Below are 19,302 nucleotides of genomic sequence, written 5' to 3' on the forward strand. Positions count from 1 at the left end.
GCTAGTGCCATAGCCAGTGCCGGCCCATTTCAGGTCCCATCATGCGACATGCAATTTATACTTCCATGCCTAAACGGAGTGCACTATCTTAATTCCGTTTGTAAATAAGGACATTAATTTAAGTTCAGTTCACTGAAATGCACAAAAACTACTTGCTAGAAATGCATATCAATTTTCTGCTCACTTTATTTTGTTCGTTTTATTGAAAATACTAATGACCAAACTTGTCCGTCGTAAGCTAAATCTTTTAAATTAACCAAAGTATTTAAGACGAAAAATGCATCCTATCTCCAAAAATCATTCACGCATGATTGAATTATAATGACGTAAATAAAAATTAGGAAGAAAAACCTGGACTTGTGGTGAGATGTCCACGTGGATGCTAGGAGATGATCCTCCTGCGCTGTGCCTTGTGCTTTCTTCGGAGCCATTGCTAATTTAGCCTTTTCGCCTTGGGCACGGATGTATGATCTTGTCCATCTCCTTCGTATGTGAACACCCTTAGCGAATTAGCTTTAGAATGCCCTAAAATCGGTTAGGAGAGGGAAAATCCACAAGAAGGCTTTAAGGACTTGTGGGAAACCTTACGAGAAGGGATTTAGGTGGAATTCACGCGAAATTGGGTGGAAGAATCCCGAGGGCAGGGGTTATAAAAACGGTGATAGGGGCTTTGGGAAAGGGCCACAAGAAAGGATTTAAGGGCTTTGGATTGCGCGGGTGGGGAAAACCCACGAGAAGGGTTTTAAAACCTAGGAAGGGTGATTCTCTTTGAAAGGCCTTTTTGAAGACCCACAAGTTCAGGGGGGGAAAAGGGTGTAGAAGACCCTTTTGGCTTTCAAAGCACACAGTCACTTGAATGATGGCGCCTATTTGTGATGGCAATTATAGCGACATACAGATTCAAAGCAACCACCACCCCTTACGCAATTCAAAGCACAGCTTGGTTATCAAGTATGCCTTTCTTCAATTTATGCACATGCATAAGGCCATGAGGAGATTGAAAAGTTACAAAATCAACGGGCTGCGTTGGTTGGTTGGACGATTAATCCTTTAATATCGCTCCCATCAGCCAATATCCTTCTCCGGTTCTCGAACTTACTTCCGAATCTATGACGACTCTATGTATGCCAAAAGGTAATTAACATATAGTGCAAAACAGGGAAGATTGAACTCATACAGTTGAAGCGTAGAAAAATAATAGTAAAATGGTAGGTAAATGCTACCCCCGGTGAGTTTCGAACTCACGACCATTCGCTTAAGAGGCGATTGCACTACCACTGTGCTACGGAGGCTTGGGCCAAAACAGGGCAATTTAAATTATTTATACTCATTACATGATAATCTGACGTGATAACTCGCACTGATTACAAAGCATCGAAACGTGGGGATCAAAATTGTTTTTGCAAACAGCATGATGCATTGAAGGATGAAGCTAATGCTCTTTAGACATGCAAGTGTGCAACTTAACTCCCTTTTTGTTTTATCGTGCCCACATGAACAAGAGCCTACAAGGGCAATTTATGGGGGGGGGAAAGGTGTAACATAAAGGCTTAAATAGGCCCACATGACGGGCTTTGGATTCTCGGGGGTAGGGGGTGTTTTAACAAGCCCACATGAACCAGGGCTAGGTGGGAGACCACAAGAGGAATGGGGTGTAGTGTGGAAGGGGGCTTAGGAAGCCCAATCAAGAAGCTTCCAAGGCTTCTGGATAGTTTCAGAGCCCACGTGGAAGAAAAGGGGATGTCGATGGTGGCAACTTGCGATCCAGGCAGCAGTTGGCGACGTATTGACAGCAGGGCAAACTGCACTTCAAGCTGCTGACGGCATCTTCTGGCTCCACGGCAACAATCTCAGGCTTTCCCCCTCTCGCTCAGCTCTGCGATGCCCACTCCTTGCCCCACAACAGCACCCCCTGGCTTTGCTTCACACAATGGAAATCTGGCCCTCTCTCTCACATCAACAATAGCATTAAACTACTCTTCACTCCCTCCTCAAGCTTTCTCCCAGCGGCCCTCCCCCAATCCTTCCACCATCCTTAAATAGGTGAGGGGAGGGGATCCTCCCTCCCCTGCATGGCATCACGCATGCTTCTTTCCCCCTGCAAGCTCCATTGAGGAGCTTGATCACACCTTCTATTCCCCTCCCCCTCCAGCACGACAGTCGGCTGGGGGGATAAGGGGAATAATTAAAAAATTTGTCATTTATCCAATTCAATTATTCTTTATAGAGGCGGTTCACGCGTGAAAGATCAGAATGTTACATGAAGTGTGTACCTTAATCACTGACAATTTCTATGGGGCAACCAAATCTAGAAATCACTTGCTCCCAAAATTTTTTTAATGTTATCTTGGTATCATTCTTCCTAGTTTCTCTCACCTTGGCCCATCTCATGCACTCAATTTCTATAATCATATGGCTTGCTTGTGAGTATTGGGATGCAAGGTTAATGGGACCAACAAAGTTGATATCCCATTTTTCAAATGGTTAGCATGCTATTACTAGTGTCAGCTCCATTTTGTCTTTCCTAATGGGTACTCGTTTCCAAGCTCATAGAAGATCTGCATTCGGAGGAATCATCACACTAGGATTTGATGGGTCGGGGGTAGGTTGTGGTTCTACATCACTCCCTAGCACAGTCTCCAAAAGCTCATAAGAATCAAGGATAGTTGTAATTTTGAACTTCCACAAGGTATAGTTTGTACCATCTAACTTTCCTTCGCTGAAGGTTGGTGGACGAATCCTCAGTGTTTGAATAGCTGGTACAGTAGCACTACTTCTTGCACCACTTCCTGATGCACTAGAACCACTTCCGAAAGACTACATTGTTCCTCTTTGCTGTTGAAGCCTTTGTGTCTTGCACACTCTTAGATCCCTAGAGCCCCTTGGGCTCTGATACCATGTAAAAATTACACAACACAGCGAACAGAATCAAAGAAAGAGATAGAGATAGAGAGTACACAATAGATAAGAGGAGAATTAGAAAATTTCTTTAGCTCTAAACAATTGATACAGAGATGGCTCTGTCTACGGTGCACTTCCATAGTGAAGCTTAGATAGCGATCTAGACAGAAGATAGGTGAAGAGCTTAAGGCTACCTGGAACAACTCTGACTGGGTGAAAGATAGATGATCGATGGATGTGAAGGGGTTTAGCTTTTATAGCCCGTGAAGCTGGTTAGGTCGGCATGACCGACCTACCATATGAGCCTCCACTAGTCGGCCAGGAAATATTATAGAGAATATTTTCTTTACTATCGGGCCGGGGGTGTTGCCCCCAGACCCTCGGCAGGGGGGCCGCTGGCCCCCCTGGGACCCCCCCAGCCAAGGGCCACTTTCGTGGCCCCCAGACCCCAAAATAGGGGCCCCTTTTAACTCCCTTACCCTGCAACTCAATGCAATGTGCCTCGAGTTGCTACCAGCTTAACTACTCAGTCCAACCCAAAGATTAGACCCACAATGGTCACCTTTTTGCCATTCGATCACATAGACCTCATCTGATATACAAGTCAAGACTCAACCAATGTCCGGGCTCACATTTGGCTTCTCCTCATAATGGGGGCCTTACAACTTTGAGCACCATGGATCATTGGTGGCGAGGGTGGGGCATTGAGCATATCTAACACTCCCCCTCAATGTCCACCCATAGGTGAACTATCTCCTCGACCCAATGTCGAGTCTCTGAAGATGAAATTGAAGCAGATCCATCGTAAGTGCTTTGGTGAAGATATCTACTCCATTCTCCTCTGTTGGATAGTAGACCAGGTCCACTATCCCATCCTCCATCAAATCATGCACATAGTGATACTGGATCTCTATATGTTTGGTGCGTGCATGAAACACTGGATTTTTGGCAATGACAATGTAACTCTGATTGTCACATCTCAACACAGTTGGTTCTTCATCCTACACTCCCATATGCCATAGGATCCTTCTCAACCATAGTGCTTCACATGTAGCAAAACAAGCTGCCTTGTACTCTGCTTCGGTAGAAGACAATGCTACTTTTGGTTGCTTCTTACTAATCCAAGAGAAAATTCCTGAACCCAAAGAGAAACAATAACCAGGAACTAACTTCCTGGAATCATTGTCTTCTGCCCAATTTGAGTCACAATTCCCCACAAGAGAAGTTCTAGAACTATATATGATACCATAGTCAAGAGTTTCCTTCAAGTATCTAAGCACCCGCATCCTAGCCTTCCAATGACCCTCATAATTTAATGGCTTGAATTATTACACCTTTGAGGACCTAATGACACAATGAGTACATGTTCATGAATTTTATTTGCACTATTGGAGTGCATCACCTCTCTCACATTGGCCTCAACTTTAAAATCATGCATAGCATGTAAACCATAAATTTGAAGTGTTTTGAAATTCATAAAGAATTCTACAACTTTATGAATTGGTCAATATACATTAATTATCAATCCCCTAAGTGCATAAATTAGATAAATCTTTATGTTGTGATCTTTCACTGAGCCTCTTCTTACTGATACAATAGGCCTTGATAAAATTTTCACCATGTTTGAAGGTATTTTTTATTCAATTTACATGTCAATTTTGCAAGACATTGAAGAGTATCAAGTCTTATTTGTTGTAACATTAGAGTAGCAACATGGGAAGTGTGCACAAGATGGAGAAGAGACTCAAAGTACAAGAACAAAATCGTGCTTAGCATCCATCTACTCAATTCGTTGACGAATCGCTTATAAGGGTACATAAGATATGCATTTTTAGTAAGATTATTTTTTAAAGATTTATATTACCGTGCTTTGTATGATTTATGTTGATTGTGCTAACATAAATTTTTTTATGTGCAGGTAACATTTGTGGATATTTAGATCATCACAATGAGTCGAGGGATGAGCGACGAGGAGCTACAAGAGATCTTCACATGTATGTCTCCAAATTAGATGTCTCGATTCAGAGATATGGCTGACCAAGAGCTGTCTCTGACACCATCAAGACGTTCTATTATATCTACTTCTATGTGTTCTAATGCTTCAGTTTCCAACAAACGAGGTTGACACTCCAGACTTGGGCCAGACGGAGGGAGTGGTTCAAGTGGATGCTACGGAGATCTGGATGCAGTGAGCTTGCGATCGGCTCGGGATACAAGTGCTACTCCTCGCTCTCATGGCGGTTCGAGAGAGCGTGGCTCAGGTGGTTGTTGTGGAGGTACCGACGTAGTGTCTCCATCTCATCATTCTATTGGAGTTGTATCACCCGTAGGATTTGTCACACCTATGGGGACGTCTACTCCAGTCACTTCATCTTTTGCTCACTCATCCGACAGGTGGCACCCCTATGGGTGCTAGTCCAAGAGATACTACTCCCTAGGTACACCAGATGTACAGGGGTCTCTTGGATAAGCCCAAGAGTGTGATCACAGGTGGGAGAGGACACATCTTAGGCATACCCCATAGGGGTATGGATACCTTGTAGATGATAGGACAGGAGCCATCATCTTGAATGATGAGGGGAGGAGGGTGATGGCTCGTATGAGAGAGTTGTGCCAACAAGTTTTTCGGCACAACATCTTGTATCATTGGAAGAACATATCAGAGGGGAGCAAGGACCACATAGTAGCATCCTTGCATTAGGAGTTTTTGGTACCAATTGCAGTAAATAGGTTTTCCACGAGCTGGATGATGAAGTGTATGGGTGCGTATATGTCACACAAATGATCGGACGCACGCAAAATACTTAAGAGTGGGACCTCAAAGCCCGAGTGGCTAGACACGGACGACTGGTGCTGACTCAGGGAGGAGGCTAAGATTCTCCAGGATGTTGGAGAGAGTAGCGTGAGGCGGCGAGGGTACGACTATCATGCTCAAATGCATGAAAATAAGGGCATATACATTGTGAGGATGAAAGCCACCAGTGCCCTAGAACCACCTATTGTTTACTGCAGTAACCAGCTAGTCTACACAGGTCTGTGCAAAATATCTCAAAATCTGTGAAGAATTTGAAAAAACTTTATTCTTCAAAGTTATAGATCACGTCGAAATGGCCTAGAATTTTGGGCCGTTTCTTCAAAATCCATTTCTATAGCAAGATATGGCTTCTGCAAAAGAACGAGCAGTAGGCACAATCTCCTTTGATGACTTTTTTTTAGATTTGATGTCTTTGATGTCAAATGGCCACTCACATGTGCTCAATGAAGCCTTATGAAGCTCCCAAACAAGCCACAGCAAGCTCTTGCACAAGCAAAAAGCATAAACCCTAATGCATACCTTGACACGAACAATGGTAGCCTTTCTTCTTCAATAGAGACTCTTATCTTCAAGCTCCAGATCTAGACTTCTTCAATGCCATGCTTCAGAGAGCCCATTCATGTTGGCCCTGATACCATGTTCAAGATTTAGAGGGAGAGAGAGTCAAAGACATGGAGTTGTAATAGAGAGTAGTAAACTCTCATTGTTTTCTTTTTCTCATTATTCCATAATGCCTACTAAAATCTAATTACATATAACTGATAAACACACTAGGTCACTAACTAACCGTACCACTAACCATGGTTGACTCAATTATTATAACACACATGTAGAGTGACAGCTAAGACAACAGCTATCTAGATAAGGTTGATCATATCAGTGATACTGATCACGAGCTTGATTTTCAACACAAGAGCATTAGTAGTGAGCCCATGCAGCTTGGGAGGGAAAGACAGTAGGAAATTTGCTGACCACACCAATTACGATAACTTTGCTACTGGGAGAGCTAACTAGGTAAAACCCTGCACTATGGCAAGAATTGAAGCAATGGGTAGAATAAATTGATAAGCATGAATGGTAAGACTTGTCTAATCATGATATTGTGACGCATATACCAAGCCTAATACTAAATCCAATCTCTAAATCTCCACAAGTGAATGCCTTTTGGGAAGATACTAAGATATATGCAGTCTTCCTTGTCGTTGCCCTGGGAGATACTATACAAAAGAGGATTCTATCCCTGCCATGCTAAAGGGTGACTCAAGGGTTAGAAGTGAGTATGGACCTATAACAAAATACATTGCTTGTCCTAATGAGGAGCGAGATTGGATGCATGTATTGGCAACCATTGATCTTCCATTCTCAGAGGATGAGGATGAATATAGGCAAGCTATAGATTCAGCTAGCAAGGCCAATAAAGACATAACTCTACATCAGAGGTGAGCTCTAATAGTGGCTCCAAAATGCCTTGACCACCTAAGACCAAATGCACCAAGGGAGACCATTCAATCCACCTGAGGTGCAAGAGGCTAAAAGAGAATAGAAAAAATAGTCAAAGTCTTTTGAAGTTGAATGACAGAAGAAACCCTAGGATCTACACACGTGCTTCATGAAGTTCAAGAAGGGTGATCGAATAGTGGTGTTAGTAGAAGCCAAGTGGAAAGGGCAAGCAAGTGAACCCATCGAAGGACAACCAAAGTTAAAGAAGTCAACTTGGCAAGGGAAGAGGACAAGCCTCGACTCATCTATATAACAGATGATCGAACTAAGGAGGAAGAGAACGAACTCATAGAGCTCTAAAGGAAGTTCATCAACGTGTTTGCATGGTTATTATACAAATTGAAAAGAATAGACCCCAGTATCATGACTCATAATATCCCTATAACCACTGATGCAGTACTAGTTAAGGAATGATAGTATGCAATGAATCCTAAGCATACCCATATAGTAAAGGAAGAGATTGACAAGCTATTGAAGGCAGGATTCATTTATAAGATAGAGCACACTGACTGGGTATCTTCCATAGTCATCGTCATGAAGAAGAATAGGAAGATTCAAGTGTGCGTAAATTATAATAAGGTCAACATAGCTACAAAGAGAGACAACTACCCATTACCATACACTGAGCATATGCTAGAGAGTGCGTTGAGAATAGCATTTGATGCTTGAGATGTATGCCCATAGAGGCTTGATATGTGCCCAAAAGAGGCTTTCCCATAAGTGGCTTTGTATGGAAGATAGACATATGATGTATGCTCTAGGAAGAGATGATACAATCCCATAAGCACAGTGAGATACAATGGTACCATACAAAAAGATATAAAGGCATGTACTTGACACTCATTTAAAAGTAACAGAACTATCAATTTGAGTCATTGTCTGTGTCATTGTCCATCTCTTACACAAGAATGTGTTTATGAGTCCAAGCTCCCATCTTGGAAGCTAATTCACTTGTGTAACAGTTAGTCTATCTAAGTTTATGTCATCATGAGTTGTGTATTCATCTTTCATCCTTTAGAGCTCCTATTTTTGACATGGTATTAGAGCTCAACTAAGCATGGAATAGCTCCATACACTGCTTCTCTAGTCTCTCTTTTTCTCTGGTAATCTTTGTCCACCAAGAGAAGGAAAAACCTCATCAGCCCTTCTATTCAAATAGACTTTTTTAGTTTTGTATTTCCTAGCCCTAATTCCTCAAACATAAACTTGTAAACTCCCGAGTTAGCCTTATACTACAGCCTCTGTACACTTTGTGAGGCCCCTGCTATACAGCCTCTGGATGTCCATCATGTTTGTGGTACCCACACTTAGCCTTTCTTGTGACAGCCTCTAGTGTTTTGCCATGTTTATATGTCATGTCACTGTCAATACACAAGATTGTGTTTATGAGTCCAAGTCTCAATCTTGGAACTTAATTCACTTGTGTAACAATTTGTCCTTGTCAGGGTCAATGTCTTCATGAGTTTCCTTTTTCTCTTTCAACCTCCATAGCTTTCACATCTGCCATGCTCTAGATCCTACGTATTTTAACACTTGACTCCCTGTAGTTTAGGAATAGACTTTCTGTAGTTCAGGAACAGTCTTCCTACAGTTCAAGAATAGACTTCCTACAGTTCAGGAACAATCTTCTTGCAATTGAGGAATAGTTTCCTGTAGTTCATGACCAGTTTCCTACAGTTCTTCATGTAGAGTTTCATGACAACCTACTTGCTATAAACTGTAATCCAGTAATGAAAAAACATAGTCAATCAAGCATAAACCAAGCTCAAATAAGTTCAAAACATTCTATGGTAGTGGCAAAACATCCCAGCAACAAACTATGTCCATATAAGCATCAATAGATGCATAAAACTAATGCTAACAGTCACTAAACTTTCCCATAGTTTATGATATGCAAGTATCATGTTATGAAAAAAAGCATAAAACTTGCAATAATTAGGGTATTCTCAACTCAAAAATTATCCTTAAACCACCATAGACATGTCACAGTACATTGGGCATTCAATATGTGATCAAACAAGCATCAATGTTTGTACTGTATGCAAGTAGCAATGCCAAATACTCTTCCCACAGGTTATTTACAACCAGTCCACTGCTATAAACAACAATATTTTCTCAACTAAAACAAGAGTATTCTAACCTCAAAATAGCCCCAAAACATCTCATTCAGTTGCAACTCTATGTAAGAGTTGATACATGTCCAACTAGTCAGAATACTTTGCATGTATGTCAAGTGAAGATGATAGGTATCCTTCTTGGAGACAATAACGAGTCAATACCATGGTATAACTAGCAACAAATCAGTCCAAAATTTGGGCTTTCAACACTCACAGTATCCCATAAAACATCTACCACTCAAGTGGTATGATCCAAACATTTGTCAGTAGCAAATAAGCATCACAGATACTTCAACCCTATATGTATATTCTTTCCAAATTTGTAACCATCTCAAACTCATTGAGAAAAAGAACCTTATAAAGAAGACTATAAGAGCACAAAATAATGAAGAATAAGTCAAAGATGAAGAGCATGAAGAAAAACCAAGAAGATCGAGGACATCACCAAAGGATGCCAAAGAAGCAAAATAAAAATGAAGAAGATAAAGAAATTTCCATTGTTGGCAACAAAAAAAACCTTACCAAAATATAAATTTTCAAGCCTTAACTTCACTAGGCTACAAAAGAGCTAGTCTCTCGAGTCATGTCATCATGAAGGGGAGGCAAAAGCCAACAAGGGTAGAGACTCATCATTTGAGGGGGGGTGTTGAGAATAGCAAATGTTGCTTGAGATGTATACCCATAGAGGCTGGATATGTGTCCAAAAGAAGCTTTCTATGGAAGATAGACACATGATGTATGTTCTAGGAAGAGATGACACAATCCCATAAGCATAGTGAGGTACTATCCAAAAAGCTATAAAGGTATGCACTTGACACTCATTTAAAAGTAATGGAACAATCAGTTTGAGTCATTGTCATTGTCATTGTCCATCTTATACAAGAATGTGTTTATAAGTCCAAGTTCTCATCTTGGAACCTAATTCATTGTGTAACAATTAGTCTATCCAAGTCTATGTCATTATGAGTTGTGTATTCATCTTCCATCCTCCATAGTTCCTTCCATGCTCTAGATCCGTGTTTTTGATAGAGTGGAATGAAAGAAAGCCTATATTTTTTTGGATAGCTTCTCAGGCTATAACCAAGTGCAAGTCCATCTGGACGATAGGCACAGGATGCCATTCGCCACCAATTAGGGGGTGTTTGCCTACATAGTCATGCCATTTGGATTGACCATGCCCCTACTACCTTCCAACACCTCATGGAGGCCATCTTCAAGAGCACTCCAAGAGATATGGGAGGGCCAAGAAGTATGGAAAAATCAAGTAGTAGAGCTAGAATGCCTATTTGATACTTGTCTCATTGTGACCATGCTCTAATATGTGAAAATGAATGATGTAAGAGTTGGTTTGACAAACAAGTCAAACAATGAGACTAATTTTGGCAAGCAGACCTAGTCTTGCTATACTCTGTCAAAGGGACACAAGAAAAAAGTGAAATTTAGGGAATTGGGACCCTTCAAGATTCACAATATCAATAGAATGGGCAATATGAAACTCAAAACCCTTGTAACGTGTCCCCTCATCCGCTTGTGGGACACGTCTTAGCAGCCCATCGGGAGGAGGGTCTAGAAGGCTCCGCCTGGCACTCATAAGGAATGACACAGGGTTTGCGATCTAGGTCTTTCGGAGTCTGCCCCGAGCGGAAGTGTCTAGTTGTTTCTACTTGGGATTGACCTGAGGTTAGGGTTCCTTTCCTATCAGCAAAGTCTCTAGAAAGAAGCTAGCATCGAGCTCCAGATGTACCACTTTGCGTAGGAACAACAGAGTCGAAGCGGATTCATGATGCACTTGGTTCATGGAGAATGGGAAACGAGAGGGATGCAAAGCTCAACCTCTCTGCCATATGGTATAGTCCCATTTCTTTCCCCTAAAACAGAATAAACCGAGATTCTACATCTACTGATACTAGGTCTTCATAGTCTTGTTATCTCATCATTTGAGAAAAGTTTCCAGCTAACTGGGACCACCCTTCCGTAGGACGAACCTAAGTCACGTCCGTCGCACTTTTCTCAATTTGCTTTAGTTATCTAATTACCTACCACATTACGTTTGACATGCAAAAGCAGCTTCCTTAATTAATCAAATTATCACGGGTTCCTTCACGTAACTTAGGCACTGACACAAAAACAATGTCAAGCAAGTTCCTTTTCCCCCAATATTTGTTCTTTATTTATCATAATCCTGGAGTACATCCAATATCATGCCCGAAAGCTATCCCAGCAATCTACAGGATTGCTACTCCAAGTTCCGCCCGTAGACTAGTACACGGGCCTCGAGTTCCCATCTCAAGTCACGTTGGCCTCTTGTGCGGGATCCGAAGGCAAGGGATTTATAGCCAGAGCCTCCCTTGGCACCCAAGCGTCCTCCCGCTCCAAGTAGGAGACCTCTCGCAGCGGGTTAGGTCCATATACTCAGCGCGGCTAACAACCCCCTTGGATGGGGCCAGGCAGACAGTCAGAGGTAACTGTTCCTGCCTCTCCCTCCAGGCTTTCAACCTGAAGCATTAAATGTTTTTCCTTGAATTAGTTCCTTGAGCAAAGAGATCAAATAATGTACCTAAGTACAAGCACGAACATTTCGGAGGTCGTTTGTACGACCAACTGCTAAGGCGTGACTCCTTTTTCTCGGATGCTCCCAACATCCGATCCTGGACCTTTTTTTTCGGATGCTCCCAGCATCCGATCTTGGATCGTTCGCGACTTGGCGAGATCCCAATAATCTCAAAAAGATCATGCAAGCAAATGTTCTTGGTAAGCTAACTTAATTTGACTTGCTCTTTCCCTTGGGTTTTACATTATGGTATCTTAACCCTAACTCAGGCATTAGCTGGTCAATCAAGGCAACGGATATGCCTTATTCGCAACCCAACCAAGGGTCTTTTAATATTCTAGTTCCAACCAAGTTCAGTTAACACAGTTGGCAACAAAGGACTCTTCATTTAGGCCTTCAAGATATAGTCTAGATGTATGCGTTCCTTCCATTTCTCTTAGTGTGATTCTATGCAGAATTTTCCAATCAACCTTATCCATCATGCACATGGTGCGTTTAGTATAGTTGTACATCCTAAACGAACTTTATCTCTCTTCATTCCTGGCAATGAATACTTATCCTCAATGCACCGGATCACATGTGACTTGCGTATATGAAAGTCTAAGTTTTTGTCCAACGGTGCAAGTGTATCTCATGAATGGAAACTAACATTTCATGTGTTTCTTTTAATCATGATTGCGAAACATGAATTCTAAATGACTATTCATGCACTAAACTGGTTTAAAAGCTATCATTTTATGTGAAGTAAGGCGAAAAACTTATCATTTTATGTGTCTAAAAGCTATTATTTCATGCATATAAACTTATGCGAATTCCATACTTTACCATTTCACGCATACAACATAGCGCTTAGAGTAAATGAAAACCCTAAGACTCGTTCTTGTTCCATGCACGTAGCTAACCCCTTCATTTCTTCCACGAGAAATAATACATAATAAATTATAAAGTTTAGAACCTGGGTTTGATTTGTGACCGTACGGACGTTTGTTGCGTTGGTCGCTCCGCTCGCCTCTCCAGCATTACTAGTATCAATGGTAGCTTTGGCACCTACGCTTCCCGTGATTTTCTTCTTGGGAGCCATTTCTACTCAAGGTTTGGATAGTCCGGGCCTTAGCAGCCTTCAAGATGACCCGTTCGAGAGGAAAAGGTCGCGAGAAGGGGACCCTTTGCCGATCAGGGGGTAGCTTGGGTGTGGCTCCTCGAACCGTCCTCACTCTCCAACTCTCTTCCCCTCTCTTTCTCCTTCTCTCTCTCTCCCTCTCTTCTTCCTCTACTCTTCTCCTTCTTTCTCTCTCTCCTCCTCTTCTTCTTCTTTTTCTACTTCTCTTCTCTCTCCTTCTACCTCTTCTACTTCTTCTTCACTTCTTCTTCTCCTTCTCTCTCTCTCTCCTCTTTCTCTCCTTCCCTTCCTGTATTGCAACATGAACTGTTCATCGTGAACCCAGGATTCCCTGTGATGTGCAAGAGTAGTAGAAAGAAAACTTACCAGTTCCACGATGTTCAATAGCTACTACTGGCAATCCCTAGCTCCAAAATGTCCAATAAAATACCAAACTCAACCACAGCTATCAAATTTCCACACTAATAAAATCAAACAAAATTAAAAAAGCAAATCTTAATCTAGACAAACATAGAAAATCCAACTATGATATGATAAAACAAGCAACACACAAATAACTAAGCTAGTTAAAAAACAAACTATCTACATTTTTTCTAGGGTTTGCAAAATTACTTGACATATTTAGCTCTCCCCCTAGTCTATAAACATTATATTTAGTCGTTATTTTCATAAAATGATGCAACATTTATGAGCCGATCAAAAATCGAATCCAACACTTCATCCCTGAATTCTTCAAAGTCATAGAATAGAAAAATCAATAGCACATCACTCTCAAACAACTCCTTAGTGAATACACAAAAGTCATCCAAAAATTTCTCTTTAAAATCCACAAAATTTTCAAATCCAAAGTTCTCAAAACATCCCAAACTATCAATGAAAAATATCTCATCATCCAGAATAATCTACATACCCCTCCCATCCTCCCAAAAGGTAAACATAACAATTCTAGGGTTTTGGAATAAGGTTCCAACCCTTTTTGTGCTGTCAAATTCAATTCCATTCATAAAGACATCAAACATCCTAGGAAAAACTAGAAAAATATCTTCTAGCACCACAAAATATCCAAACACACCATCATCCACATCAAACTCAATAATCTCATGATGACTAAACTCATCAGAACAAGAAAATTCTTCAAGACATCGATCAAACAATAAGACTTCAACTCCACATATACAATGGTCAACCTTTTCCATAGCAGTCACACAAACAAACTCAAGAGAATTTTCACAAGAACCATAATCAGAAACATTATGCAATACTTTAGGGTCATAATTTTTATCCAAACACCCAATTGTCCAATCCTCTTCACCTTCAACCTCACAAACTCTTTCAAACTCTTTACCCTTAGCGTTAGATCTCTCTTCCCTCAAAATTTCAATCCTTTCCATGGCCTTACTAAAATTTCTTTTCACATCCTCATCAATGTCACTTTGAGGGTCTTCAAAACCCCAATCAAAATCATCATAAATATAATCAAATACTCTAGAAGAACTCAAAGAAACCACAAGACTTTGAGACAAAGTTTTTTCTTTATCATTGTTGCCTAAATCAACCATACAGTTATCCATACAACTATCTAGAAGAATAAGGTTAGGTCTACTCAAAACAACATCAGCAACACCACAAACAAAGCCTCTTCAAGGATACTCAAAGCATCACCAAACAACTCACAAGACTCACTAGAGTCTACAACACCAACACCTTTAAAATCATAGCATGAGTCAAAACCCATAACCTCAAAACTCTCTTGATCAACACCTACATCCAAAAACTCACTACAAATCCCAACAAACTCACTAGGCAACAAATCTGAACCCTCAACTTTATCTTGGAACCTTGCAATTTCTAAGCCCTCCCCCTCGTGGTTTTCTAAAAAACTCAAGAAATCCTCCCCAATTCTCTTTTCTTCTCTCAAACACTCACATCTTTCATCAAAATTTTCTCAATTCTCTTGTCTCTCCCCATCTTTCTCCAAATTAACTAACTCAACTGCCATAGATGATACTTTCCTATCAGAATCACTTTCTGAACTCTCATCCTCACTATCATCTTTCTCAAAACTATCACTCTCTTCCTCATATTCTTTTTCACTATCCTTCTCATTCACTAGTTCCTTTCTCAAGACATATCAAATTTCTTTGCTACTTCCCTTTTATCATAAATTGTTATGATTCCTTTTTCCCAATCTTAAATTGCTCTTGCTTTCCTGAGCCAAGGTCTACCCAGTATAAGCAGAAAAGCTGGTGTGCAGATCAGATGCTGTATGCATGGGTAGTGAATGCCAGAAGGTCCCCAAGAACAAAGAACTCTACAAAACCTTCATAAAAGCAAAAGAGAATTTGCATGACATGAGACAAAAAGACAAATTGGGTGCAATCTCCCCCCATGCCTTGTGTGAGCACTTCACAAGGCATGTATTTATAGATTTATTTATATTTGAGATAAAAAATAGCCCACTTTACAAATAGCATGCTTTTACTTTTGTGTTTGCTTTTGCCCAAATATGGAGTAAGGCATTTGGGCATCGACTATGCCCAAATAGAAATATCAAATAATGAAATATTTAACCAAGCACTTATGTGCATACAAGATAATGAATGTTTTGTCAAGCACTTTAATAAATAAGCATGCTTAAGTAAATATTAGCACCATGCCTTTAGTGATAAGGCGTGTGCCCATCAAAAATAGTAATTCTTCTAAGCATTGGGATTCATGTCATCGCCCGATGCTATCCAAGCCATCACCACTTGCTCTACACATCTAATGAAGCATTCACAATTGTAAGAAAATTATTAAATAAAACCCAATAAAAGTGAATACTTAGCAGTCTACAAAATAATTAAATAGGTTGAAACTCTGTCGTCCTAGCCTTAATTTAATTCGAGTGTGCACTCTAAAATCCTAAACGTTTATTAATTTAACATGTATTTTATGAAATCACCCATTGTGGAATCACCCATGTGCACATTCAATTAATCTAACACCCGAAAAGGATAGGCGTCCTTGTCAACTTCTCGCACAAGGAATCCACCTTGTGTGCGAGCCCTGGCAAATAAATATAGTCATAGAATCCACCGTGGAATATGCCTCATGGCATCATACCCTCGGGGTGGGATAGCAATTGTCCTCAATTGCTATTAGCTCAATGTGGAGCGAGCGGTGAGGGATAAGCACTTAGGTCACAAGCGTTCATCCATTGGGCCTCTTCAACATGATGATTTTTAAACTTAACTAAATATCTAGAATATGTGTGACCAATTCTAGTGGTCATAAAGTCAGTGTCTAGAATAGTTTCAGGTTCAAGGATTTCAATTTCTTCTTCTTCTAACAAAGGAGGGTTTTATAGACATGGTGGACATGTAATTGGCCTGTAAAAGGTTGTAGCAAATTGATATGAAAAGTATTATAGATCTTTCAATGTTTGGGTAGTTCTAATTGAAATGCATTGTCATTGATCTTGTGAATTATTTTGAAAGGTCCATAATGTAAAATATTACACGGCGCAGCGAACAGAATCTGAGAAAGAGATAGAGAGTACACAACAGATAAGAGGAGAATCAGTAAATTCTTTAACTCCAAACAACTGATACAAAGATGGCTCTGTCCACCCATGCGCTTCCACTGTGTGAAGCTTAGATGGCGATCTAGACAGAAGATAGGCGAAGAGCTTAAGGCTAACTGGAACAACAACTCTGACTGGGTGAAAGATAAGTGTTAGATGGCTGCGAAGGGGTTTAGCTTTTATAGCCCGCGAAGGTCGTTAGGTCGGCCTGCTGACCGACCTACCATATGAGCCTCCACTAGTCGGCCAGGGAATATTCCAAGGAATATTCCCTTTACCATCGGCTCGGGGGCGCTGTCCCCGGACCCCTGCCAGGGGGGCCGCTGGCCCCCCTGGGACCCCCCCAGCCAGGGGCCGCTTCCGCGGCCCTCGGACCCCACAATAGGGGCCCCTTTTAACTCCCTTACCACGCAACTCAATGCAATGTGCCTCGAGTTGCTACCAGCTTAACCACTCCGTCTAACCCAAAGATTAGACCCACAACAGTCACCTTTTTGCCATCCGGTCACATAGACCTCATCTGATATACAAGTCAGGACTCAACCAATGTCCGGGCTCACATTTGGCTTCTCCTCATAATGGGGGCCTTACAACTTTGAGCACCATGGATCATTGGTAGCACCTAATGAGGGTAGGGCATTGATCATATCTAACACCCCCCCTCAATGTCCACCCATAGGTGAACTATCTCCTCGGCCCAATGCCGAGTCTCTGAAGATGAACTTGAAGCAGATCCTTCGTAAGTGCTTTGGTGAAGATATCTGCTCCATTCTCCTCTGTTGGACAGTAGACCAATTCCACTATCCCATCCTCCATCAAATCACGCACATAGTGATACTGGATCTCTATATGTTTGGTGCGTGCATGAAATACTGGATTTTTGGCAATGGCGATGCAACTCTGATTGTCACATCTCAGCACAGTTGGTTCTTCATCCTGCACTCCCATATGCCATAGAATCCTTCTCAACCATACGGCCTCACATGCAGCAAAACAAGCTGCCTTGTACTCTGCTTCGGTAGAAGACAATGCCACTGTTGGTTGCTTCTTACTAATCCAAGAGAAAATTCCTGAACCCAAAGAGAAACAATAACCAGAAACTGACTTCCTGGAATCAATGTCTCCTGCCCAATCTGAGTCACAGTTCCCCACAAGAGAAGTTCCGAAACTGTATGTGATACCGTAGTCAAGAGTTTTCTTCAAGTATCTGAGCACCCGCATCCCAGCCTTCCAATGACTCTCATGAGGTTTGTTTGAGAACCTGCTCAAAACACCAATAGCAAAACTGATATCTGGTCTGGTGTTACACAAGTAGATCAGACTGCCGACCAACCTCCTATACCTCCCAATGTCTGCTAGTGCTGATGTATCCTCGATGGATAACTTTGCATTCACCTCCATAGGTGTAGCTATCTCCTTGCAGTCAGTCATGCCAAATGCCTTCAAGATCTCCCATGCATACTTCTTCTGAGAGATGAAGATCTTTCCTGGCTCTTGCCAGACTTCAATCCCCAAACAATAGTGTAGCAAGCCCAAGTCTGTCATTTCAAACTCAGAACTCAAAGCCTTTCGAGTTTGGTTGCTCATATCTTCATAGTCACCTGTAATAAGAAGGTCGTCCACATATAGGACAATCACTACAGACTTTTTACCATCCCTGTAAACATACAAGTTAGCATCTGAGGCACATCTTTTGAAGTTTAGGTTTAAAAAGAACCTATCTATCCGCTGGTACCATGCTCTGGGGGCTTGTTTCAGCCCATACAATGCCTTCTTCAGTTTACACACTTTGTTCTCAGAATGGGGGGCCTCAAACCCTGGTGGCTGAGCCACGTACACCTCCTCCTTGAGGTCACCATTTAAGAACGCTGACTTAACATCCATTTGGTACACTGGCCACTTCTTATGGGTAGCCACTGCAAGTACTGTTCGAATAGTGGTCATTCTGGCAGTTGGGGCAAATGACTCTTGAAAATCAAACCCTTCAACTTGTGAAAATCCTTGGGCAACCAGTCTAGCTTTGTACTTTTCTAAGGTACCATCAGCCTTGTACTTTACCTTCCAGATCCACTTGGTGCCAATAACCTTCTGCTTTGCTGGTCGATCCACTAGCTCCCAAGTGTCATTCTTCATTATGCTGTCATACTATGCCTGCATAGCAGCCTTCCATGATGGATCTGCAAGTGCTTCTTCTAAGTCAGTTGGCTCCTTTACTTCTCTCATAATCTCAACCATCAAGGCCATATTGACTATGTGAGCAGAAGCCCTCCTTTGCTCCTCTATTCTCTGAGACCTCCTTGGTCCGTCTGCCTTCTCCTCAACAGATGCAGGCATAGGATTATTGTGGTCATAGAGCTGCTTCACCCAGTGCGGCAATGGCTTTTCTGGTGGGGTGATGTCAGGTTGGTGAACTTTTTCCTCATCATCTGAAGATGATTCTTCCTCCTCCTTAAGGATAGGGATAGCTCTCGAGACAGGTTCATAATGGACTACTTCTTCGCTTGATGATAAAGTGGAAGAACTTGCCTTCTCCTCCTCCACTGTATGTGGCTCCTCCTTGAACACCACATCACGACTCGCGATGATCTTCTTTGCCTCTTGGTCATATAACTTGTAAGCCTTCTGCTCATCACTATAACCCAAGAAGATACATTTTCTGCTTTTTGGTTGTAACTTGTTTCTCTTCTCATCTGGAACATGTGCATAACATTCACATCCAAAAATTCTGAAATG

General features: G+C 41.5%; 1 non-coding gene across 1 annotated transcript; it reads right to left on the bottom strand.

The window, feature by feature from the left end:
- Positions 1-1,220: 1,220 nt before the first annotated feature.
- Positions 1,221-1,292, bottom strand: TRNAK-CUU (transfer RNA lysine (anticodon CUU)). Its single transcript has one exon. It is a non-coding gene; the product is annotated as a tRNA-Lys (tRNA).
- Positions 1,293-19,302: the final 18,010 nt, after the last annotated feature.

This window comes from Lygodium microphyllum, chromosome 4, assembly GCF_053477565.2.
Source record: "Lygodium microphyllum isolate KBCC chromosome 4, Lygodium_microphyllum_v1.1.10, whole genome shotgun sequence".
In the NCBI taxonomy this organism is placed as follows: domain Eukaryota; kingdom Viridiplantae; phylum Streptophyta; class Polypodiopsida; order Schizaeales; family Lygodiaceae; genus Lygodium; species Lygodium microphyllum.